The following is a 26,513-nucleotide window of genomic DNA, read 5'->3' as shown; positions in this document are numbered from 1 at the left end:
TGACTCAGTCCCAGCACACTGGCTCCCCGACATCTCTCCTACCATCAACCTGGGGCGTGGTGCCCAGAAGATGCTCAGAAAACATTTGCAGAAGGAGGTCTGAACATGTGAGCAGAACCCCCTGCCCCTGGCTCTCATGGAGGGACGGGAACATTAAGATTCTCCCCATCTGACCACTCACTGAACACCCAATCCCTTTCTAATAATTTCCCTGCATGGTTGCCCAGATTTCTGTTGGAGCATCTCCAGGCTGCAGGCATCACCACCTCCCACGAGCAATCGCTCTTGTTAGTGCCAGTCAGAAGTCCTCCCACCGAGCCAGACGGCAGCTCGTGCTCATTTCTCTGCTAAGCACACGTCTTCTGGAGCTATTCCTTGGATGGCGTCCTACCCATCTTAAACATTATGTTAGAAAATAAAAGAGAGAATCAATAAACGATCACTGAAGATAAAAGGCTGGGGGAAATACGCTCTTAAAAAAAATAAAGAAGGCAAAAAAAAAAAAAAAAAGGAATCAAAAAGCATTTATAAACCACATGCAGTATTGTCTGCCTTGTCTCACTGCACATAAATGGGCCCGATTTTCCCTCCACGAGCCTCTGTTTGCCTGTCCGTATAATGGGGATTTGGGCCAGGTGGGTCCACTGCTTTTAAAGGCTTGCATTTCCCGTTTTTTCCTGCTGCTTATTCTGAGAGTACCCAGAAATCCAGCACCATCTGTCCTCTGGAACTATTATCTCCTTGGGGCCCTTAACCTCCTTGTTATATACAATAGCAGTGAATAAGGATTGAGTACTTACCGTGTACCGGGCACTGTGCCCTCTGCCTGTCCAGGTCTGCCACTCACTCCCCAGTGCAGCCCTGTGCACGAGGCAGGTTCTGTGCCCTCCATCCAACAGGACACCCAAGCCTCCATTCCAGTGGGGAAGCCCTCCATTGCCCTGGGCTCAGGCTGGGCGGGCTCCACCACCCTGAAACAGGCCTCACCCTTCGGGACCTCTGGCCCCTGGCTCTTCCTCTGTACTCAACCACGTCCTGCCATCCTCACAGGCGCCACCTAATGACATTCAACTCACACTGCGTGCAGAGACTGAGACTCGTGCTGCGGGCAAGGACTGACCCGTCCCCACTCCTTGTAATTAGCACAACTTTATGCTTCCAGAAAGACTTGGCTGGATAAATGAAAACCATCAAGGAATGTCTAAGATCTCCCAGGAAGTGCTTCCACCTTGGACCCTGCGTGATTTGAGAAACTTCCTGAAGCTGGAAGACTGGTGTGAATTTCCTTTAAGTGATTTTGCTGTTTCCTCTTTGCAAGTCAGAACATTCAGAGGAGAAAATTCTTAGCAGCAGAAGATGAGGGTAAAATGAACTAAAATACCAATGGTTACTGTTTATTCCACATTTTCCTAATTTTCCACATTATTTGGACTCACAACCCCCCTTGAATTCTTCCCTAGGCAGGTGGAAGAGCCGGGGGCCTTAGGAGTCCCTCTAGGAGGCGCTGTTCCGCAGGCAGCTGGTGGCTACAAAGGGGCCCCTCCTGGCATCCCCAGTTGGAGGGTCTCCTGTCCTGAGAAGAAGGGTCTTTCCTGGGGGTGGTGGGGGCCCTGGAAGTTGACACTGTAGGCCTTGCCTTTGACAAAGGACACCTGGCAGGGAGGAGTAACCAGCCCAGGATTGAGCTGCGCGTCCCGACAACCACGGAACTCAAGATGACTTCCTGTTAGGGCAGCCAGAACAGACGGCAAATCTGACACCAGTCAGAAAGGAAATTTGAGAAAAGGAGGAAAAAATGAGGGTCTGCACCTGTGTGGAAAGAGTGCTGGCTGTGCACTGGGTCTGTCACCGGCCAGCTGTGTGACTTCAGGCAGGCCACGCCTCCTTTGTGGGTCTTACTGTCCCCATCCTTAAATTGTGGGGTAGACAAGATACCAGACAATCTCCAGGGTTGCTTCCAGCTCCTACATCTCAGTATTCAATAGCCTAAGTTGAAAAATACACAAGAGAGTAGATTGGGATCAGAAAGCCAGGCGTCCACTGACGCCACCAGCAACAACGAGCAGAAATAAGTCTCCCTCCTGTGCAAAGAAGCTGGGCCAACTGCTTTCCCCTGGTATTGCACAGAGCACGCTGCATCTCACTGATGCTCTGACTACCCTCGGCCTCTTCTGCTGCACTTTGCAGAGTGAGAAACATGTCTTACTCCTTCTTGGATTCCCAGCACCTAGCACGGTGCCTGGCACATCATAGGCATGCGATGCGGGACGGATGGGTGGGGCTCCAGCAGATCTCTCCGGGACGGCTCACAACACCTGCTCAGGTGGAGACTGCTAACTGTCCCACCAAACCCACGTTCCACTCTTCCCTGACACACAGCCAGGCTTCATTTCCCATCTGTCTTGCAGTTAGGTGTGGCCACGTGACTGAGGTCTCACTAAATGGATGTGAGCAAAGTGATGTGTGCCAGGGCTTTGGGAGGCTGAGCTGCTCTCTCTGTCAGCCCTCCAGCTTGGTACAAATGGTGACAAAGCCCTAGACGATGGCAGAGCCTCGAGATGGGGAAGCTGGGTCCCTGCATCACTGCATGGAGGATAGTTGTCCACCAGCCAGGGACACCCATTGGGATGATTTATGCATAAGAATCAAGCTTCTATTGTGCCTGAGCCAGCACCTTTGGGGCCATTTGTTACAGTTCTTCACCTGCCCTAATATTATCTTTGCCCTTTTAAAAATGGAAAAAGAAAACTGTTGAATTGCAAAAGGGGAAGGTGACAGAAAAGCTGATGTATTTGCAATTTTTTCCTTTGGAACTGCTGTTTCTAAGGCTCTGAGGATCAAATTGCTTGTCCTCTCATTGACACAACGATGCCACCCTCCTCCCACACCTACTATGAGCAGAAAATGCCACTGTTCTGACCAATGGTCAGCAAAGTGGATGCGTCTGGGCCTCAAAATCTGCCTAAAACCAATCAAATTTTTGGAAAACAGGCCCCGAAGTCCTACTAGGTAAAAAGTGCTGGGGTGGATGCTCTGCATCTGTTGTCTGTTTTTCCAAACCCTAAATCAGTCTGCTCGGTCTGAGAAGCACCGTATAATCAGCGCAGTCAGGGGCAGCAGAAGAGAGTAACTGACAGTGAGAGGGTCCCAGAACCTCGAAGACGTCCGGAAGCCAGAGGGCAGCTATCCAGATGTGAAGGATCTAGGCCCTTTTACAGGTGAGGGGGGGGGTGGTGAGCCATGTAGAGAAGACAGTAACACCCAGCTACGGAGAAGCAAGCTTGCAGAGAAGAGCAGAGCGGGAACCAGAGGGCTGAGGCTCCCCACGGTGCCCGTCCTCTGTGTCTGACCTTGGCCGGATTCGATCTTTCTGCGTCTGATTGAAGAAACTCACAGCAGCCAAGCCGCCAGACTTTTCTCAAAGCCGGAGGAACAAGCACGTGAGGAAACGAGCAACATGAAAAGAAAGATCCATCCAGGCGAACAAATGCAAAAACTGACTTTAGAGGAGAGAGAAACAACTCTTGGATTAGAGCGAAGAAACCAATAAGAAGTGCCAATTAATATTCCACCCCTCAGTATATTAACAGCTGTAAAACAAAAATCAGTTCAGAAAAAGGAACAATCAGAGAATAAGAAAAAGCTCTCTCTTAGGAATTAAAAATACTAGTGCCAAAATGTTTTCTATAAATATTTTTCTAAATGGGCTGGAAGATGAAGCCAATATGATCTAGAATAAGTAGCAAGAAGACAAAGAAATATGGAAATATGAGAAGAAAGTTAGAAGTACCTTGACCCGACCAGCTGGATGGTTTAAGATAAATAAATAGGGGGCTCAGAAATGCAGAATGGAAAAAATTGGGGATTCAAACAAAATCAAATACATTAGAGTCTCTCAGATCTAAAAGACAAGGCTTCAGACTACAGGAGTTCATTACGTGCCCAGAAGGGTGAATGAATGCAGAGCATCCTCGTGTAATGCTTGAACACTAAGGATGAAGAAAAATTCCTAAAATCTGCCAGGAAAGAAAACCAGAAAACAGAAAATTTACAAAGGACCCAGCATCAGACTTCTCATCGCAACATGGAAAGCTCTAAAATCTTTAAAATTCTGAAGGAAAACAACCTTCAACCTGGAAATGTGCCCTCAGTGTGAGTATAACATTCAGACACTTTCAGACAGTTTACTTCCCATGTAGCTTTTCTTAGGAGGCTCCAACTCAGGAAAGAAAGGAAGGGGAGCCCAGGATGACGTGCAGGGAGCAGGCGTGCAGAGGAAGCAGTACAGCTTGGTGCAGGAACAGATATCTTCCTGAGAGGACCAGAAAAATAAAAAATAAAAACAAAAACAAAAAAAGTAGGGAAGGGCTCAACAGAACAGGTGGTATAAAAAAGGGGAAAGCATAAAAAAAAAAAAGATATGATAAAGACAGATAAAGTATGAAGGAAAAAAGAAAGGCAATGAGAAATTTCAGTGGAGGGGAAAAATGAAAAACAAAATCCTGCAAAATAAGGTCATGAGCTAACCATGAAACAGACTAAAACATGGCATGATTGCAAGCGATGGATGGAGTACAAAAGAGAGCCCATTTGAATCTGTTATTGGACCAACTTCCCTGATCGATCCAGGGTTTGGGAAGCTGATCTCTGGAGGAAGAGTGATAATTGTATCAATGTCTCCAGCTGTTTTCGATTTTTAGAGTCAATCTATGGACAAAGCATATGGCAGAGAATACAGGACAGGAGGCAAATATAAACAAACCCAACACAACATCAACCCTAATGTGAGAGGGAAGGCAGGTGAAGTGGCAGGACACTGACAACCTCATCTTCCAAGATGAGGAAGACAGGCGCACAGTGAAAGGATGATGGGGAAAGACATTGACTTAAAGATGAAAAAGGAACTGATACAAGTACTTTAATAAAGACAGATAAGAATGGGCAGGGGGGGAGTCAAATCTTCCTTCTCACTTTAGGACGTCCACAGCTATGGCCCTGAGGTGATAAACCCACTGTCTGGATCTGAATCCTGGCTCGTGTAGACAATGAAAAGGGTCTAGGTGAGGATTAATTGAGTTTAAATGAATGGCATGCCCAGGACAGTGTCTGCCACAAAATCAGCACTCAGAATAGAGCAAGAATGTTGCTGTATCCCTGCCTACACAATTCGATTTGTTACAATGTCCATGTGTCAATTAAAAAAGAGTTTTGAAATGTTAAATTAAAAGACACGCCAAGCAGAGCTCTTTGAAGCCACAAACGCAAGAGAGAACTCGAATCAGGGGATAAGGTGTAAAGGACTATTTTAAAGGCTGCTTAATAAGCCGGGCAAGGCGGCTCATGCTGGGAACTAATGAGGGGCCCGGAAAATATGGGGGGAGGGCTTTGGTGAGGAAGGCCTCCCGGAGAGAAGCGTGGAGAAGACACTGCTCTTTGTGCTCCTGAACTGTCTGCAAACTGTAGAGACCTCCACCGCTGCACTGTATCAACATAAACTAGTAGTATTTTTTTTTTTTCAAAATAATAGAGACACAAAATAAGTCTGTACATCTTTTGAGGAGCCTGGGGACTTTTAAATATTTGCAAATGGGATTCAATCAGCTACTCTACTGCTTACATTATTTGCAGAGTTAGGCAAATGCTGCACAGGTCTTTCTGTTTTCATGAAAAGAGAAACAGCTGGGGCTTAGAACGGCCTCCAGAGTTCAGGAGGGCGTGAAGTAACCCCTGGCTCGACTCTAGCCCACCCCAGCCCCTTCCTGGAAGTCCTAGCTTTATTCTGAACCAAACAGGGCAGGAGTTACCTCATCCCAAGAGATGGGGTTGGAATGAACCTTGTTGCCAAAAATGCAGCCTCCAGGGGGCTCAGAGGGAGGCCTGCGCATGTCCCCGACTTGGAGGGATGGGCCCAACCTCTGTTTCCAGGCTCTGCCTCAGTCTCCCACCAAACTCGAACGCTTAGGCCTTGACACCCTGCCCGGCTGACGCCAGCCCCCTCCTTCCATGAGACGGGACTCTGAGTTAGGCAGGCAGAGGCTGGGTGGTGCTGGGGGACCCACAAAGTTGTGGGATCAAAGAGAAGACCAGCTTTGAAGGTCAGCTCTGCCACTCGCCAGCAGTAGGACCTTGGGAACATTTCTTAAATCTCACGGGTCTTTGGATTTCTCAATAATTCATGAATTTATTCAACAAATACTTTACTAAGCGCCCACCTGGGGCCGGGTACCATGCTAGGTGCACAGGCATGATGCAGGCATGCAAGGAACTTAGCAAGAAAAAGGCACATGGTGGTGACGCTGAGAGGAGCATGGGCTTTGCACCAGAAGAGCCCTGATGAGGGAGCCACGGGCTGCGGGGGAGCGGCCAAGGTCAGGGAGGAGGGGCTCCCTGAAGTGGGGCCTGCGTCAAGATCTCAAGGAGCAACAGAAGCAGAAAAGTGTTCCAGAGGATGAAACAGTGGGTGCAATGGCTGAAAGGAAGGAAAAATGGACCGGAAGGAAGATCCAAAGGACTGGGGCACAGAGTAGCAGTGGTGAGGGAAGGTTCCAGAAAACTCTGCCAGGAAGATCAGAGGCTAAGTCCCTGACCATACCTTGTCAGGATTCTAAACCAATGCCAAAATGTGATGGTAATTCCCACCTTGTGGAAATGTCGCGAGGCTTAGTGACCCATGGCTCTGGGGTGGAGGCTGACCCCTGGGACCTAGCGTTTTTCTGTACAGGGAGCCACTCAGGAAAGCAGAGTTAATTGGCTGACTTGACCACCCCATGGCTTGGATTTTGGCTTGCCACACTCTACAACTCTCCCCTCCCCTGACCCCTACACACATGAACATACAGGCACCAAATACAGGCCCACAGGCCTGCTCTGCTGGAAGCCAGCTCTGTGGACACTGAGCTCAGCTGGGGTCCCAGCACTTCTTCCATCAAACAAAACCAGCATCCAGCTCCTCCCACGGGCCCAAGCCGAGTCTGAGCACATCTAGCCTAGGGCACTGCCCTCCCCCTGTTAGGACATGGCTCAGAAGTCCCCTCCCCTAGAAGCCCCTCTGATGACCCACTTCTGGTTTCAGTGATGGTCCACGCTCCCTGCTCTTACCTGGCAGGCAGTATTTGTCACCATCCTCTAGGGACACCGCTGTCTGACCTGACCCCTGCAGCGGTTAGTCTGCCTAATCCGTCTCTGCCCTCAGCTCCAACCCGGTGCCAGTGGAGAGGAGGTGCTTGGCAAAGGTACACAGGGGTGAACAGTCCACCCAATGGGGATGCCACGCAGCACCCTAGCCACTCCAACAGAGCCCTCTGGACGAGGATGCTTCGAGCCTCTGGATCCTCCCGCCATCCTCCCCGTAACTACGTCCACACCTTCGCCCCGCATCCCTCCAGTCCTGTCTGCTGCTTGCTGAGGGGCCAGCAGGCTCCTTTTTCCATCTCTCAAAGCTCTGCAATGGTGCAGAGAAAGCAGGTCGACTGGTAGAGAAGTTTGTTCTTTCAGGCACGGCCTTAGGGATTTTTTTTTTTAATGTAAAAAGCTAACAATCTATAGACCGACAGCTCAGCACCTGCAGAAGGTCACGGGCCTGATTCCAAGTCTTCTTTCCTCTGTCAACTGGGAACAGTTTATACCAAGGAAAAAAATGTTTCAATGAGCATGAAGGCCACCAAGGGCCCCGCAAGCCCTGTCCCTCTCCAGCCTCCAGCCCGATCCGCTGGAATGCCCCTCTCCCTCCCCTGCTCCCCACCGCCCTGGGCTAGAGGGGGCGGGGCAGGGCCTATCTGTCTCATTCACTCCAGGCTCCCTGGCCCCTGTGGCCCCTTGCACAGATGCGGCCCACTGCGTGTGTCCCACGACAGCTCGTTAGTGGGAACTGCACTGCCTCGTCCCCAAGGAGAGAAGTGCTGACCAAATGATATTTGTTTCACCCAAAAAGGACACCAAGTCCAAGAAGATGAGCTCTTCCCTCCAACATTCTCTCGTCCCACTGGCCCTTGAACCAGGGCCTACAGCCACTAACCCAGCTCAGAACCATCTGGCACCGGCCGACTGTCTTCCCTCTTCCAGAGACCTGCCGTTTCCCTGAGCAGCATGTGCCAAGATGGCACATGGCAAAAATTGGCTCCCTGCTTTGCATCAACAGGAGCAAGGGTGTCTGTGTACCAGGCACTGTGCTCAACCCACCACAAGCATCCCGTCTGCAAGGCGGGGCCTCCAGCAGTTAAGGAAGGATGAGACAGGCCCAGCGATCTTCCCTGACAGCGCATCTGAGCCCTGGAGACACTGCCAGTGGGGAGCTTTCAAACGGACTGGTATCCAGGCCCCACCTCAGACCAGATGCATCATAATGCAAAGGTGGGGGGCAGGTATCAGCATTTTCCAAAAGATCCCCAGGGAGATTACCCTCCAAGGTGGCCACGGCTGGGGGCCTGCACTTGAACACGCCGCCTCGAGGGGCAGGTCTCAGCTCTGCACACCTTCTATGCGCTTGGAGCCTTGTTGGCTGCTGGGGGAGCCGGGGGACTTTCAGAAGCAGCCTCTGCCCCCCAGGAGCGTTCGGGCAGCTTTGAGCATCACAGCCACGCACAGAGCGTGAGGACAGACCCAAGCCCTCAGAGCTGTAAGCAGCTGGCAAGGCTGGTCCCTGCCCGCCGGGGCCTGGGCCACTTTGGATTCTTCTTTGCAGCGAACTTTTCCTTAAAGGGCCAGGAAGTCAGTATTTTCAGGTTTCCCAGCCCCACGGCCACCCAAGTTGCCCCAGGCTCCCGTCTCCTAAGACCCTGAATGTCCATCTTCTGAAACTAAACATCCCAGGCTGCCCTCTGCCCCAGCAATTAGGACAGACTGCTGCTGCCCAAACTCACATGCTGTCCCAGCCCCTGCCACTGCCTCCGGCTCCTTCTGAGTGTCCTCTAGGCCCTTGGTAGGAGACCCCAGATAGAGCCCTCTACAGGGCCCCTGCCTATTCTCTTCTCTCTGGTCCCCTCTAGGGACAGAATTTTCCCACCCCATGGGCCACCGGTGCTGCAGACTTGACAGACCTAGAGTATAACTCATCTTCCTGCTTCCACTTGCAAATGCAGTAAGTTTTTCCAGGGGGTCTCCTTCCTGGTCCAAAGCCACCATCCTTTCCTATGATATGTTCCTGCCGGAACCACCCATGCCTGCGGCCAGACAACGAGGGGCCATATTTGACTACGCTCTGTTGTTCAGTCAAATCCTGCAACTACCTCCTTAAACATCCCCTGGATTATAACCAGAGCTGACATTTCTCGAGTGCGTGGTTTTAATGAACATACACTATCTTATCAAATCCCACAGCAGCCCCGCAGTGACCACCAAGTGAAGACACTCACCCAGGGGTATCTTGGGGCCCCCAAGTGCCTGCCACGTGGTGACTGAATCTGTAAACACGTGGCAGCTCCCACGCATCCAAAACTCTGTTGGAGAGAAAACAGAGATGGTCAGACATACATGTCCTAGAGATGTGCGTGCTCTGGCTGGGGAACCAGACTAGCTCGAATGTCTAAGTTCTGTGCCACCCTTCCAAACACAGATGCCCCTTGGCTGCCCTGAAGTCAGAATGATACCCAGATGCGGCAATATGCCACGTGCTGCTGGGAGCCCTGATGAAGGATGCCATAGCCAGTGGGGGGCTGCCCTGCTCCCCAGAACACAAAATGTGCCCACGCCGCCACCCACCTCCAGGCTTTGGCAGCATCCCAAGCAGATGCCAAAGCAAGACAACCCGTCCCCATGAGCTCTAAGCCAGCAGCAGCTGCCTTCATGCCCTGTCCTGGCAGTGGGGCCAGAGGACCCAGGGGCCTCCTGGGGGCACGTGCAGAGTCAGCCTGAGAAGGGGACAGGTGAGATCCCCATGGGCTGAAGAGAAGTGACCACTCAAAGAATCTCCTGGTTGAGGACACGGTCCACTAGAGACCCCACCACCCAGGCTGTCTCTCAGTGTAATGGGTTGAATTGCATCCTCCAAAAGATATGTTCAAGTCCAAGCCACTGGTGCCCTTGACCTTATGTGAGTCTGCAGATGTAATCAAGTTATGATAAGGTCATACTGGATTAGGGTGGATCCTAAATCCAATACCTGGTGTCTTTATAATAGGAAAGAGGGGACATTTGGATGTAGAGACACATGACACGCAGGGAGGCCGGCATGCAAAGATGGAGGCAGAGATGGGAGGGCTGCAGCTGTACAGCAAGGACTGTCAGCAACCAAGAGAAGCCTGGAGGAGGCAAGGCATAGGCTTTCCCCTGGAACCTTCAAAGGAACCTGCTGACACCTTGATTTCGGACTTCTGGCCTCCAGAATGCATTTCCATTGTTTAAGCCACCCAGCTTGCTACTGCAGCCCAGGAAACGAAGCACTCAGCAAGGACAAAGGAGAGTCAAGATCAGAAGACCCCTCCCACCTGCAGGTGTTGTGCATAATAACCGGACTATGAACTTGGTGTGACTCGTGAGTACAGAGACCCTGGTCCACATTCCTGCTCCCACCATGTGACCCTGGGCTTGCCCCCAAGGCAGTCTGAGCCTTTTTTGTTATTTTGGGCCATTAAGGCCCACCCACCCACCCACAGAGCTGCTAAATTCGACTGTGCCAGAGATGGGCTTTATAAACAAAATCGTTGTGTGAATTACGAGACTCTCGTGGAAGAAGGCGAAGTTGCTCTAACAGCCAGTGGTCTTCCTCAAGAAGGGAATTAACATTCAAAGCTGAGGTCACTCTCAGGGCTGCTCCAGGGGAAGTGGAACCTTGGTATAGCTTCCAAACCAGAATGCATTTTCAGAAATCAGATCATTTGAATCTATCTGCATACACCAAACACTTGTTCTGTTTAAACGTGTTTTCCAGCACAGATTCCTAATCTGCAAATGTTGGTCCAACCTCCATGTTGCCAATAAGGCTGTCTTTCTCAATCACAGACTGGCTGGTGCTGCTTCTCTGCACCCCATGCTTGGTCGGCTCCGACTGTGGCATCCAGCCTGGGCTCTCCACACTCTCCCAGAGCTCCATCCTCACATGCTTCTGTGTCCATCCCGCATCATTTCCATTGCACAAGGTGGAGACAGTAACAATGCCTGTAGGAGACTCGGGATGAAACAGTGCATGTCAGGCTCTGAGCCCAGTGCCGGCACAGGTCAGTGTTCTGTTATTATCATTAAGTGATCTGTGTGGGCTCCTTAATGCCCACAGGTCCCTGATGTGGATCCACAGACCAGATAAGGTCTATGACCAAAGTCTTAGTTCTCTCTGGCAAAATGTAAAAACCAAGAATAATGCGTGTGGATTGGTTAATTAATGAGACTTAATTAATCAAATTAATTACTTTTTGAAAATTCCAATATTAGGGGCTTCCTATTTTTCTTATTATTTATCACACGATGGTGGTAACAGAAGGCAGAATTTGGCAGTCTCTGATGGACCTGGAGATCGTCATTCTGAGTGAAGTAAGCCAGAAAGAGAAAGAAAAGTACCATATGCTATCACTCATATGTGGAATCTAAAAAAAAAAAAAAAAAAAAACAGACACAAATGAACTTATTTACAAAACAGAAACAGACTCACAGACATAGAAAACAAATTTATGGTTACCGGGGGAAAGGGAGTAGGAAGGGATAAACTGGGAGTTTGAGATTTACGGATACCAACTACTATATATAAAATAGATGAACAACAAGTTTCTACTGTGTAGCACAGGGAACTATATTTAATGTCTTGTAGTGACCTATAATGAAAAAGAATATGAAAAGGAATATATATGTGTATATGTGTGACTGAAGCATTATGCTATACACCAGAAATTGACACAACATTGTAAGCTGGCTATACATCAATTTAAAAAATTCAAAAAAAAATTGGCAATCTCATGCCAACTTCCTGATTAAACAAATTTCCCTACCTGCGTACATCAAAAGGCTGGCAACTGGAACCCTAAACCATGAACTGGTTTTGAGGTAGTGAAGGTGTCACTTCTTTCCTCTCACCCTTCCTCCCCTTCCAGGGGAACAGTCCCAATTAACAGCCCAAGAGAGGCAGCTCTCCTGACCACGTGACCCCACCCACCCAGCCACAGCTGCTTAGACCAGAAGCCCCCCGCCCCCAAGCCAGGCCACTCAGCTTTCCTCCTGGGAATCTAGGTCCCCAAGGAGACGGAGTGAGTTGCGAGGTTATGCAGATGTAGGGTGGAGGATGACTTTTGGGGTGACCATTATTGAGCCGTGTGCTCAGAGGAGTGGGAAGAGAGAGCCAAAGCTGAGAGATGGGGGAAGAGGGCAGTGCCAGATGGTGAAACCTGGGGCTCTACACAGAGAGGGAAGGAGATGTCCTGACAGTGACGATGATTTTTCTGTGACCATTTCTCCTCTTTGAAGCCAGACCGCATGTCTTGCTTTGGTTTCCATGACATGCGGATTCCTTATCCACAGTCTCCTAGTGCTTACTAATGGGCTGATTTTTCTTTCTGCCCCTCTGGGTTCCATGAGAATGGAGACTGGGTGGGTCTTGTTGGCACAGAGCTGCTGCTCAATAAAAAGTCTCTGGATGGATGAAAGGATGGTGATAAGCCTGCTGGGGGTGGGGGTGGGGGTCTGATTCTTGCCACCCCGTGTGCCAATCAAGATGCAGGACTTCCAGCAACAGCCCTGAGAGAAGTCATTTCTCTGTGCTGCCCGCCCTCTAAAGCTTTCAGGGAAACAAGAAGTGAGAAAGCCAGAAACCAGAACCAGAACCAGAAACCAGAACCAGACAGGGGTGACTGCTCAGGGGTTTCCACAAGGAGGGTCCATTCCCAGTGAAGGGCCAGGGGAAAGAGGTGGCCAGAGTCACTGGGAACATTCTATCCCCAGTTTGGAACCTAGCCCCAGGGGATACAGACAAGAACCTGGTGGCTCGGAGTCCAGGAGAGAAGCATGGCCTGCTGAGTGGGGAAGAGTCAAGAGTGAAGTAGTGCAGGTGAGGGGAGGATGGGGGGGAGGGGGCAGGGAGGGCGGGGGGGGGAGGGGGCCAGAGAGAAAGGAGGCAGGGTAGGGGAGGTGCAGGCAGGCCTGACATCTCCATCAGATGTGGTGGGCACAGGGCCTAGACCCATAAAAACGTTTCCATTTCTTTTAAAATCAGAAGAAATAAAAGAATGCAATTAGAAAAAATGCCTTAATAGATAATATTAAACTATCCATCTTGATATCAACTCAGTCATGAGATGTAACTTTTGATACTTTTTTACGCAGAAAGGCCCACAGAGGTAAAAGCCAAGAGTCCGAGACACGGAGCACCAGGCCCTGGTGTGGGGCAGGGAGGTGAGGGCACGGAAGGGGAGGAGTGGCTACAAAAGAGCAGACAGCGGACTCTTAGCAGCTTAGTTTGCTTCTTTGGGGAGGATGAGGAGGATGCCTGAAAGCTGGACAGGAGGGTACAGGGGTTTAGGGAGCTCCACTTTCCCACAGAGCAAGGTGGTCAGCGTTTTAAAATGTCAGCTGGGTGACAGGATGTGTTCAGGATCCCCCTGTCTGGGTCACACCCTACTCTGCCGGCTACCAAAGACCACCCCCTGTACAAGCCACCTAAGTGCTCCACAGTGGCTTAAAACGTGCCCCAAATTCCTCAACGCTCTTCCCATCAACATGGGCTCCAATGCAGACAGCCTCAGTGATCTGATTCTAAGGAACATAAAATGTCAGAAGTGATGCTGGGTGATCTCTGAGGCTTGGCCATAAAAGGAGATACAGGCAGCCCTCCCACCCCTCCCCTCCTTCTTGGGACATGCACACTGGAGCCCAGAGCCACAATGGAGGAAATCTGGCTGGCCTGGCCCACCATACAGGAGACCACGTGAAGAGGGCATGAGATCCCCAGCGGTGCCAGATCCCCCTCCCCTAGGCTGTGTGCATCTTCCTGGCCGAGGTGCCAGACATGAGAGAGGAAGCTTTCTGGATGATTCTAGCCCCAGCAACAGCCCAACTGTGATCTCACATGAGGCCTTCAGCAAGAACCACCTCACTGAACCCAGGCAGCCCCTGAGCTTGTGAGCACGGTAAGGGATGAGCAGTGTTTGAAGTCACTATTTGGAAGTGTTTTATATGCAGCAATAAATACTCTCTAAGCCTTAGTTTCTTCATCTGTAAAATGGGAATAATATAAACATAGCTGCCTGATTGAGCTGTTGCTCAGATTAAATGAAATAGCTCATGAAAAGTACTTAATTAGCACAGTCTCCACCCAGAGTAAGCACCTAGTACGTAAAAGCAATGATTATTGTTAATTGTTATTATTATGGCCATTGGACAGAAGAGAAAACAGGGCTCAAAAAGACTAAAGCAAATTGTCCGATAATCTCACGGCAAGTTAGATGCATCATGGTTTGACCCAGAGAACAGTTTCAACTAAAATGTGCATGCTCCCTAGAAGGTGCTGTGATGGTAATCACGATCTCACTGAAGACCTGCCGTTCCCTTCTGGGAGATGCTAGGTCCTTGATGAGAAAAAGCAGAGGGACCGAGGTCAGACCCTCAAACCATCTTCATAATGTCCACTCTGCCTAACTGCATGGCATCCGTGCATGTTCCAAAACATTTAGTCTCCGACCCTGTGAGAATAATATTTTTTAGCTCTACCCTCCTCTTTCTCTAAAAATCAGTGTAAGTAACTGGACCACTATGCTGCACACCAGAAACTAACACAACATTGTAAATCGACTATAACTTCAATAAAAGAAGATAAGTGTAAATGGGGTGGTGAAACCTATGAAATTTGCCAGCACATAGATTACTTCTGTCCCAAACTGTAATAACGTACAGGCCTCCCAAGATTATTTATCTAATACATATATTTACTGAGTTTGGGGGTAATAACCTGGGAAAGTTTGCAAACAATTCCTTGGGGCTGTGACGGACGCATTTTACGAACGGGAACTGTACTTATATATCTGCCTAATAAAGCCTTGAAGGTTTTACTGTTTTGAAGTCAGCCAGCAGGATTGCCATCAATCAGCGTCTCATGCATTTGGGAGAACCTCCTTGATAAGGCACAACAGAGCTGGGAGAGCCAGGCTGCTTCCGAAGCTCAGCTGGGTTCCCGGCAAACAAGACCCTTTGCACAGGGCAACCCGTTACTCAGCCACTAAGAGACCTGGAGCCACTCCTAGCGCTAAGCAAGCTCTGTCCCTGGTGCTGAAGGTGCAGGAATGGACAGTTAAGACAGAGACACCGATGGGGATGCTGAGGGCGGTTTGGGCTAAACTCTGGGACGTCCAAGGAGCTTCCAGAGCCTGGGTGACAGATTTCCCTGGATAACTGATGGCTCTTTTTATGATACCCAGGACTCCAAAAAGACCTCAGACTCAGTTCTTCCCATGCCCAGACCCTGAGAACCATTCTAATCTGCTCTGATGTGGCTCTCTCCTTGCATCAAACATTGGGACACAAACTTCAGAAACAGAAGGAATGACAAAAGGGCCCATGTCATGCCCAGCCCCCTCCAACCCTGGTTGCTCAAGACCCTAGCTCTGGGCCTGGCTTCCAAGAGGAAAGGCAAAGGAACAAGGAGAAAGCCACATACTCCATGCTTGGCTGGGGGCAAGGTGGTGTGAGTACAAACTGTCCATTTCCACATGGACTTCAGCCAACACTGGGCACTGGCCAAACTCAAAGATCATGACCGACTCCAGAGTGATTTGATGTCCTGCTTGGCTCCAATCCCACTGTGTGACCTTGGGCCAGTTGCTTCATCTCTCTGGGCCTCTATTTGTTGACCTACATAAATGGAGCCATTGAGAGGGTGGAGATGAGACCACATTCTGGTGCAGTGAGCTCTCTGGTGGGCGGCATCTCTTCCAACTGCTGGGGATGCTTTGCCCTTGGCATGATTTGGCAGTCAGCCTGTCCTGAACAAGGCTCTTTGCCAGGGCCAAACTCCCCAGAAACAGTTAAGCATCTGCCCACTGACCTATGGAACATGTTTTTTTGTTTGTTTTTCTTGTTTTTTTTTTTTTTTAATTTCCCTCTCCTTCCCTTAGCAATAAGAAGATGGAAGACAGAGGCAGTATAATCACTCATGACCCCTGGGACATTCTTCTGGTGTCCTGTCTGCCCTGCTGGCTCTGCAGAAGTCACCCATCTTGCTGAGCATGTTGATTTCAAAGCTAACCATCTAAATGGCACACACTTTGGTTCCTGACACTGACCACTCTCCTGCCCATGAAGCCCATGGCTGGGGGAAGCTCAGGCAAGCTGGCTGGTGAATGCATGCCCTAGATTCTCTCAGCTGTGGATGTAGGTCTGGGAGCATTGTTTTTAGGCCAGGAGCAGCCTGAATGCGTTTGCAGAGGCGCAGGGAGACCCATGGCTCGGTGAATCAGGCTGGGACACTGCCTGCTCCATTTCCTGTTGGCCAGAGTCCACGGTGGCAGGGCAGCAAATGCCAGAGCCAGTGGCTACATCGCTTTCCCTCTGAGTCCAGCAGGGTCGGTGGAGCTGGGGGTCTGGGCAAGCGGGGCCTGAAGGATACCTCAACAGGCACAGACCAGTGGAGACAGCACGATCAGAGAAACAGGGCCTGGAGGTCACCATCCGACCATGTCTTCTTTTCATACACTTATACATCTTTGTATACATTTATGAGTTTTACACATCTTCACTATGATAGAGATGGCACAGGGGGAGCATGAAACAGGACCACCAGTTCTCTTGTTAAAACCCACACCCTTGCTCAAACACTTCCCCTGACTCCCTTCACCTGTGAGACACGACACACTCCTTACCCCTGCACTCAAGACCCACTCCCTACGGAGATAGGATGGACGCAGCTGTGCTTCCGCAGCCCAGTGCTACAGCCCTACCCACCTGTTCACCTACCCCCAACTGTCCAGCCTCTGCACCTTAGCTCATGCTTTCCCTCCTGACTCGAATGCCCTTCCGCCTCATCTCGGCCTGATACTTTCCTACTCATCTCTCAAGGCTCCTGGCAAATGCCCCTACCCGCCTCCCTCCAGACCCATCATTCCCACCTCTGTCTCTTAAGGCACTTCAGCTGCTCTAATCAGCTACAGGTCGTTACATAACACATTTCTCAGACTGTCTCTGGGTCCTCGGGAGACAGGAAGTTTCTTGTTTACCCCCATCCCCACACCATCCTGCCTGATGGCCTCTCAGTGACGGCCCGGTCCATGTGTCCACTGCAGGAATCTGCGTGACAGATGCTAAGCATGAAAATGCTTCCTTCCGTATGATTCAAGAAGTGGGCAGGACCGTGAAAGGTCGGGGTGTGAACTTTTCATGGCCCTTCTCACGCGGATATACTGCTGGGCAGACTGGCTTCAAGGGAACTCAAACTGGTGCCATGTGTTGACCGCTAAGAGCCTATTTATATCTTCTATCTCTATACCAGGCTACGCACTCAGCTCTCCTTGGAGGCAAATCTCACGAAATGGCCCATCTCTCCCTCCTACTCACCACACAATCAATATTACTGAGTGCGGTTTGCTTCACCTGGGCTCCTAATAAACAGGCTAGAACTCCTCTTCCCTGGTGGGAGAAGACAGAGGCCAGGGACTATTGTCCAGGCCTCACTGTCCCATGTGCACAGAGGGAGATGAAACCAAACAGACCCCAGAGCTGTGGCGTCTCCCATGTCTGGCAGCCTGCAATGGTGCCCAGATATGGCTGGTGCTCTGAGAATGTTTGTGGAAGAGGAGGAGGATGGCACGGCCCCTGGGGTTAATGGTGGTAGAAGAAACATCCAGACAAGGGACAGGATCAGTCTCTTTCTAGAAAATTCTGGAAGAGCTCTCTAGGCCCATTTTGACAATCCCATCCAGTGATGAGTCACCCCCTAAGATGGTGCCCAGAATTCAAGGGCTGCCCTAAGACAGCTTGTACTTGGTGGAGACAGCTTGTACAGCCTGGAAGCCGAGACTGGCCCTAGAGACTAAAAGAGCATCCGTCTGTGCGTGGTTGCAGAGCAGTGGTGGGACAGAGAGCGGCAGCTCCTCAGGGCCGGCTGTTCCCCGCCCTTTCTCATCTGTCCCCAGGTCCCACGGGCTCTCGGAGAGTGACAGGGCTCTTGGGCAGCTGTGTGGGTTTTAGGAGCAGCACAGAAGCCAGTGTGGCTAGAAGGAGCAAAGCAAGAGGAGACGATGGGAGTGGAGGCCGGACCCAGGGCCAGGTGGTGTAGGGCCCTGCAGGCCTGCCCAGAGTCGCTGGTCACTGCTCTTGGGGACACACAGAGCACTGGCAAGCTCCATGAGCAGATAAGGCTGGGATCTTTTAGAAGGCTCCCTCTGGGGGCCTGCTGGAAAGCAAACTGTAGAGGGCAGTTGGGAAGCAGAAAGAGTGTGTAGGAGAGAAATGAGGATGGCTTGGGTGAGGTGGAGAGAGTGGCCAGCATGGAGGGCGCCATATCTGGAGCATTTTGACGAGGAAAGGGCATTAGTGATCAACAACTTGTAAGAATTAGTGGTTCTTGAATTTTTATTGCTCCTGCGATAAGAATTACTTGGAGGCTGTTAAAATGCAGGTGCTGAGGCCCCGCCCTCAGAGGTTCTGACTCAATGCGTGGGAGCAAGGCCCAGGAATCCGTATTTTAGTAAGCTCCCCGGAGGCTTTCCTGGAACTGGTCCCTGCATCCTGCTTGGAAAAACACTGCAATGGCCCAATCCTTGCACTTGACCACCAGGGAAGCCAATGGAGGGCCGGAGTCAGGTGGAGGCTCATCCTCAAGTGTCCAGGTGAGACAAGCGGGAAGGCAGGTCTGACAAGCAGGCCCCTTGACTCCCAGCCTGGGCTCTCCTTCCTGGCCTCCTTGCTCCACTGCAGATTTTGAATGGACCCTGAAGGGCAGGAGGACCATCCCAGGCCTGCGGGAACAGAAGCCATGTATGAACACACTGCAGCTGTCTTTGGGCCATCACTGCAGCCCCAGTGCCCAGCAGTGCTCAGAACACAGCTGGTATTCAATGGATTTTTATTCAGCTGTTGTCAATCCACACCTGTCAGACGGAAGAAGGATGGCAGTGGATTCCAGTGATCAGGCAGGACCAGAGAGGCACACCCAGTGGAGGAGATGGCATCATGCCCGAACAGATGGACAGAGCATCTCTCCAATGCCACAGGGATGTCCTGGAGCAGGCCTAGGACAGCCAGCCCTCGTGGAGAGCCAGCCTCTGTATCTATGGGAATTTCCAGACCAATGTTGATCTTGTTAGTAAAACTAAGTGAGGAAAGTCTCAACGTTCCCTTTTAGGGAATAAGTGTGCTCTACACTCCTGCTTTCCAGGTGGAGGGCTCAGGCCTCCCTTCCTACCTTTAGCGTTTAACACAGCAAAGCCAGGCTTACTTCTTTAGAAGTACTCAATACAGCCCTCTCAGCAAGTTAATGGGACCGTGTGCATTCATACATCATTTTAAGCACATGCATTATGCTCTCAAAGCACATTCCCTCTGTTTAAAAACAGAAGCCTTGTCAATATCAATCAACAAAAGAAGATGACTGTCATTATCATCCATTTTCTTAATGAAAAGGAATCAAGAATCTTTCGGGGGGGGGGTCCCATCGAGGCCAATGTGACTGAATGGTTTATCTGTGGCAGGACGAAATGAAATGGTGTGCTGGTCAGAGTCGAAGGCTATTATTAGCAGATAGAGGCGGAAAACCTGGGATGATGGAAAAACAGGTGGCTCTGGGCATCCCTGGTGCGCTCTGCTGCTTGGGGATGCTGACGAGGCACACAGAGCCGCTCAGCACTGTGTACTAAGGAGCAGCATGTACTAAGAAGCAAGGAGAATACACGGACCCTCCCGAACACCCCACCTGCCCTTGTGACTCTGGTTTCAATGATGCTGATTGCAGATACAAAGGCACGACCTCACAGTCCACCAGGAGGGCTTACAAAGTTGTGGGCTATGAACCCTGTGTAAAGTCTCCTTTACACCTGTCATAAGCCACATACGAAGGCAGCATGGACACATCTAAGATTCTTCAGTAAATTTATTTGGTGATTCTCGATGCTGGAAATGGAGGCTGAATCACTTCTACTTACCATGCCCCAAATAATGGTTCACAGGAATCACAATGCAGAGGCCCGGGACTTCACTGCCTTCCTGCCCTACCCTCGGTGCCTCTGTGTGGCTGCTTTTGCATTTTCTGCCATTTGAATAGCCATAAATACAAAAAATCTGACCCAGAGCTGCCATGATCTCAAGGTTTGGGTCTCACTGGGGACAGGCAACGTAATTTCTCATTCACCAAATCGAAAAGTTGTTCTGGCTGCTAAGGTGCCTTGGTATTTTACAGATGACAGATGAATCACAATTGAGTTTTTCAACTCATTCTGCCTGCTTTCTCTTGTTAATCACCTATCACGAGAAGCCTGAAGCTCTTGGCATGTGAGCCACTTAGTCATCCAGAAGAGGTGGAGGGAGGGTCCTGCTTGTTAAGACATCACTCCTATGATGTGGGCAAGGCCAGCATCAGTGCTGGAAGGATTTAAACTGCTGGCAAAGAGAGCCACTCGAGGATCATTACTAGAACAGAAGGACGGGTGATTTCAATGACTCCCTTTTACTCCCTGTCAATTTTGTGTTGCAGCTGGGATTCTGGAATCTCCTGCCGTGGGGAAGGATGACACTCAGCCAGATCTGTAGAGCTACCAGCACAGAACAGCAGCAGCTCTACTAACATGGGTGGACTTCCGCAGACCCCACGAAATATTCGCTGTGACTACATCTCTAGTCAGTGGCTTGAAAAGTTCTCCAAAACTGACGTTTCCTCTTCTAAGTCCTGCACATTCGTAAGAGCTGTAAGTGAACCTTTAAGTTCTTGTATTTGTTTCTCTAATTTCCTTCTCTGGTTGGTAGTTTGGGGGAGGATTAACCCATGCGGCATCCTGGTGGAGGAGCCACATTCTTTTCGAAAGCTTCTGTTATATAACTTTAATTCTGTGTCCCTTTTCAAGAGATATAGGGTGGCCACATCTTCCAAAGTGTCCCCTGTGCCAGCTTGTGATCCCTTCCCACAGAACCCAGGTGACATGGGTCCTAAAGGAGCAATTTCAGCTCCCCAACCCCTGAAAAACTACTAACACTAACCCTTGAAGTGTGACACTTGGCTTATTTCTGAATATCTTGTGAATCGAATACATTTGACACAGAGGTCAAAGAACTCTAACGCCTCGGATTCAGATGTCTCTCAAGAGCCAAATCTCCCCCACATGTTACTGACGTCGGAAGTTCTCTCTCTGCGCCACGGTGTTATTTAGGAAAGAGGAAGGACATGATTTGGTTTCCAGACACACTGCAGCATCAGTGGGAACGAAGTGTGGCAGCAAGAGGGTGGTTTCAACCCTGGCAGAGTGTATCTGCAGTCGTACTCGGTTCTGCCTTTCAACACCTATGCGAGTCTGAGCAACATACTCGGCTCTCTGAGCCCGGGTTCTGCCTCTAGGAAAGGGATTCGTTAAGATCTACTTCGCAGAGTCGTGAGGACAAAATGTTTAGAGACTGGTGGTTCCTTTCTTCCATCACCTCCTCTCCACTCTCTTTATCTGGTAATGACTGTAGCTTCGCAAGAAACCTGACCTCTGACCGCAGACTATTTAGTGTTACAAGCGAAGCTGCAGAGAACCCGGCAAAAACGCCACTGCCAAATCTCCGAACTCCTCACCATTTTTCAGCTTCAGCTGCATTCAAGGCTCTAATTAAAGTACTTTCCATTTTCAAAACAACAACAAACAGTAATTACATCCTTCCCCTCCTACCTTCCAGGAATGGCCAGAGACTAAGGCAAAACCTCCACGTCCCCTGCACCTCGATCTATATAGCTAGAAGGTCACCTTCCTCTTACCCCACTGACCCAAATTACATAGTGACTCCTGCCACACGGACCCTAGAGAGGGTCACGGCTCACCCTGGCCCTCTCCACGTGTGCCGAGCCTCCACAGCACAATGGAGCCCTGATGGGGAAGCTGGCAGCATCGCCTTTAAGATGAAAGTTCTATCATTACACATTCAGGGTGGAGTCCCTGCTTAGGGTAAGCAATACAATTTTTTTCTATAATGATAGGTTCCTTACTGTTTATATGAATGTCTAATTGAAAATGTTATGTAACCTTAAAGTATGGAGCATTCTGGAGCTATTAGTAACCAGCTGCATCCCAACTTGGAGGACCCTTCCAGCTCCAAGTTGGAGGGACTCGCCTGGCACCAATACACACACATGCATGTGGACACGGAGACATACAAACATACATACTGGTGCCATAGACGTAAATTAAGACCCAGAGAATGGGGATAACTTGTCCAAGGTTCACAAAGCCAATTAACAATAGAGTCAAGAATGAATCCCAGGTCTCCTGGCCTCCAGAGGCTGCTCCTTTCCGCTCCACCCCTCTACAGGTACCTGTGTACGTCCTTAATGTTGCACGCGAACCAGGTTCTCATAATGTGGGGCTTGTCGGCTCAGATGAGAAGGGTTCCTGAGCTAGACTACTGAGTTAGAAACAGGGTGCCAACCAGGCAAACATCTCAGTGTTGCCATTCATTTAGGATACCTACCCCTCCTGCTCTCTCAAGAGAAACACGAGCCATTACATGTATAGTCTGAAAAAGGTCAGCTTTAGAGATCTTCCAGAAAAGAAATGGGTTTAGGACAAAGCAGAATCGAAAAGGGAGAATTGGTTCTTGACTGCACATTTTCATGCCTGAGGGTAAAAAAGAGCAAAAACCAAGAGAGAACTGATAACTCAAAAACTAAACATGAGAAAGACGAGTAACATTTTTCTGTGTAATCCAGCTTGGGCTATCAATAGTGTGATGCAGGACATACAAACTATTCTTTCATAATTACATGATCATTTTTAAAAGTAGCTTCATGAAGATCGTTGTTCTGCATTCATTTTTATTCAAAACCTCACCCATTAGTCATAAGCAGCTAAAACACACAATGCTGGGAGATTAATATGCCCACACGAGATGCATTACTTGCCATTCGCAGACCCCAGGAGCTTGTCAAAAATGAAAGCTTTGCTCTGGTTCTGTGAATACCAAACAGTCACCAAACCCACTGGGAGCTTAGTTTCTGGGAAAAAGGTGGGACGTGCCCATTTCATTTGAGATTCAGTATCGTTTTAAAAGGTTCATTAATCCACATCTTTAAAAGACCTATGACAACCCCATTAAAGGCCCATAGGTCAGGTTGATGAATTTAGCTGTAATCAACAGGCAAAGACTAAGTCAGCATCTAAACATCCTCGTGGCCCACCTTTCTTGTGACAGTCCCTCTGCATTCCAGTTGAGGCTGGCTCCTCAGATCACTAATGTGATCAGCAAACAATGGAGAGAGAGGAGTCTAAAAATCACTTTATTTACTTGCATTAACTGTTTAGGCTGAGAAGGTTTAACCTATGCCACTATGGCGGATTCTTTCTGGAAAGAACGGGAAGGCTTACAAGCTTGTCGCTTTCAAGCTGGCCGGACATCAAGTTGATGTATTATGTTCCATCAGTTCTTAGGGGTCAATGTCATCTCTCCAGATGAAATGGCTAACCTGTCCCATAACCCCAATCTGGTACCCTGGGGCATTTCATAGCCACCAAGCTTCAGCCCAATAAATAATCCTCTAAAGCACTGGTCAGGCTTCACCTCCTCGGGGTGGAACCTGAATTCTGCAGCTCCCTCAGTCACCATGTCCTCTTCTTGGAAATCAACAACCTATTCAGTGTGGAGCTGTCTTTCTAAATGCATATGTCTGACCAGCTCACACACTCCAGCTCTGGCCTGTAACCCACTCTTCTCCCACTCATACAATTGTCTGGTTAGAAGGAATCTGAGAGTTCATCCCATGTGACCCCGTCATTTTACCAACAGGGACACCGAGTGCCTTTCCCTGCACTGACATCTACACTGTGCACATCCTGTAGACAACCAAGGCCAACGCTTGGTGACTTAACCTATTAAACGAGCCACACAGACCAGGATCAAACAATTCTGTGGTGCTTCCCTCTTTAGGATCAACCTATATGCACTTAAGCAAACAGTTAAAAGCTGCAAAATCGGAGAGCTGGGGGGCAGGCTAAGGCCTCCCAGCTATGTTAACACCCTCTCTTCTTTTCTTCTGGATTGAGAAGTGTGAAGTTTTGCTGACAAAGAGGGTTAGCAAAAGTGAGCCAGGATAACATTTCTGACAGGGTCAGCTCCTACACCGTGGCCATCTGGGATCAGCCAGGCGCTTGTTAAGTAACCATGTCCATGGCTTATACAACCAGGGGCAGTAGCCTTGGTTAGTCCTCACCTCACAGAAAGGCTTAGGACTTGGTTCCAAGGCCGAGCATGTGTGCTGGGTGCACACAACAAGAAGATGCACACAGGAGGATCCAAACACTGCTATTTCCATCCTTTAAGAGGCCTGGGAGAAAGAGAATCCCAGAAGAGAGAGTACCAGGGGAACACAGTACCCCCCTACCTTAACAGAAGTGGCCTTGCACTTACAGTTCACGTAAGGGTGAGCAGCAGTGTGATGGAGGAACGGACAAAAAATACATGCTACCAGAAACTGATTTCATCGGAGCAGACACTCAACAGCGCAAGTGTTTTCACACAGACAGGCAATGACTCCAGATGGAAGCAGTCAGTAGAAGAAATGGGACAGGTGTGTCTGTTACAAGAGGATCCAGGGAGAGCACCCTGGTTTCCAGTCTGGGTCTTCATGGTTTGCGCTTCCTGGCCTTGTGACCTTGATTAAGTCATTCAACCTCTCTGGGCCTCAGTTTCCTCCTCTGAGCCACAGAAGAAGGGGAACCTACTTCCTCGGGTGGTTTGAAGACACACACTAGCCAGCAGAGCCTGGACACCCGCTCCGAGATCACTATATGAGAGTCGTCTCCCCCACGACAAATGATGAGTGTCAACCCAGGTTGCATGTATCATTATCTGGACCAAACAGGTCTCCTGCCTGCGTGTCAAGCCCGCATCTGCCTCCCTGATGGCTCAGGAAAGCCCCAGGTCTTGAAGGCGCCTGGGCAGTTTAGCCGCCAGGCAGGGTTTGGGGAATGGGGGAATCCAGGGGTTCAATCGAAAGCCCCGCAGACTCTGGGTGGGGGCCAGGCAGGGGACTCAGTGGTGGCCTCCGGGGCCGTGCGAAGGGGCTTTGTTCCCGAGGCGGAGGGCCTGGCTTACCGAGCAGCGCATCCGGAGGCGGGCGGGGGGCGCGCGGGGCACGCAGCAGAGCCACAGCCCGGCCCGGGCCCGGGGCGCCGGAGTCGGAGAAAGGCGAAGAGGAGGAAGAGGAGAAGAAAGAAGAGGCTGCCACCGGCTCCTGCCTCATTCTCTCGGGCAGCGCCGATCCGCGGGCCGCCGCCGGCTGGGGCTGGCCGCCGGGCGCCGGACCCCGTGCGCGCGGCTCATGTCCCCGTCCGCCGCTGGCGAGGTGTGCGCGCCTCCGGGTTGTCTCCGGGCGGCGCCCAGGGGCTCCTCATGCCCCGCGCCGGGCTCGGCAGGAGGATCTCCGGGAGGCAGCGCGGAGGGAAAGAGGAAGAGAGAGCGTGAGAGCGCGCAGAGCTGCGCCCCGCGGGTCCGGGGGCGGCGGGCGCCCAGCAGGACCGCGCCGCCCCACCCACCGCGCCCGCTGCGCCCGGCGCCGCGCGCCCGATGGAGCACCGAGCCCCAGAAACTTTAGCACATGGCCGGTCCGGCGGCCGCAGTGGCGGGAGCTGCTGGCTCTTAGCGCGCCCCCTCCCCACTCCCTCCCCGCCCCAGCCCCGGCCCCCGAGCGCGTCTTACCGGGGGCGACGGCGACCGCGACAGTGGGGCGCCCACCCTGCGGCGCGCAGAGCTGTGCGCGCCGGCTGGAAAGGAGTAAGGGGCTGGCGGCGTCGGGGTCCCTGCAAGGCACGGGCACCTCGGCGGCGGGCGGCTCGGGTTAAGGCATCCTGGGAGGGGGCGGCGTGCGAGCTGAGGTCCGCAGGCCGGGGTGGGGGAGGGTCTGTGCGCCCTCCACCCCCGCTCCCGGCACGGCTGCTGCTGATGCGCGCGGGCTTCCCCGGCCCCGGGTCTGCGGAGCCAGCCCCGTTACCTAGCGACTCGCTCCGGGGAGTCCACGCTGACGCGCGCGACTAGCGGGGCTGCGGCAGCCGAGCGGAGGGGAGGAGAGGGGGAGCTTCCGAGGTGGGGGAGGGCGGGTGGCTGTGGCCGGAGCTCCACCCTCCGCCTCCCCCTCTGCGCTGGGAAAGGGGCAGGGGGAAGACGTTGCTACAGCCTAGCCCTGGAGGATGAGGGGAGAGGGGGAGGAGAAGAGGCCGGCTCTGGCCTGGGGCAGGTGGGAGAGGCACGGAGATGCTCTTTCTCCCTCACTGGAGATGCAGCAGCAGGTGGCGGCCCGGCGGCCCGGCGCCCCCAGGCTGGCGGATATGGGCCCGGCCGGGGCTGGAGAGCGAGGAATGTGGCAGTGGGCGCGTGGGTGTGTGTGACACGCTCCCACCCACGTGGCGCACTTGGGGACCTGAGGACGCGGGTAGAGG

General features: G+C 51.1%; 1 long non-coding RNA gene across 1 annotated transcript in view; it reads right to left on the bottom strand.

Moving 5' to 3' along the window:
• The window catches only part of LOC116664400, a 43,969-nt gene extending 17,881 nt beyond the window's left edge, over positions 1–26,088 (bottom strand). Inside the window, exons 1-2 of the long non-coding RNA XR_004320919.1 lie at positions 25,777–26,088; positions 25,174–25,499 (exon numbers count right to left, since the gene is read on the bottom strand). This is a non-coding gene — a long non-coding RNA (uncharacterized LOC116664400). The remainder of the gene's footprint in view (positions 1–25,173; positions 25,500–25,776) is intronic.
• Between the last annotated feature and the right edge of the window lie 425 nt (positions 26,089–26,513).

The sequence above is a fragment of the Camelus ferus genome, chromosome 6 (assembly GCF_009834535.1).
Source record: "Camelus ferus isolate YT-003-E chromosome 6, BCGSAC_Cfer_1.0, whole genome shotgun sequence".
NCBI classification, from domain to species: Eukaryota; Metazoa; Chordata; class Mammalia; order Artiodactyla; family Camelidae; genus Camelus; species Camelus ferus.
This window is presented reverse-complemented; position numbering and strand designations above follow the sequence as displayed.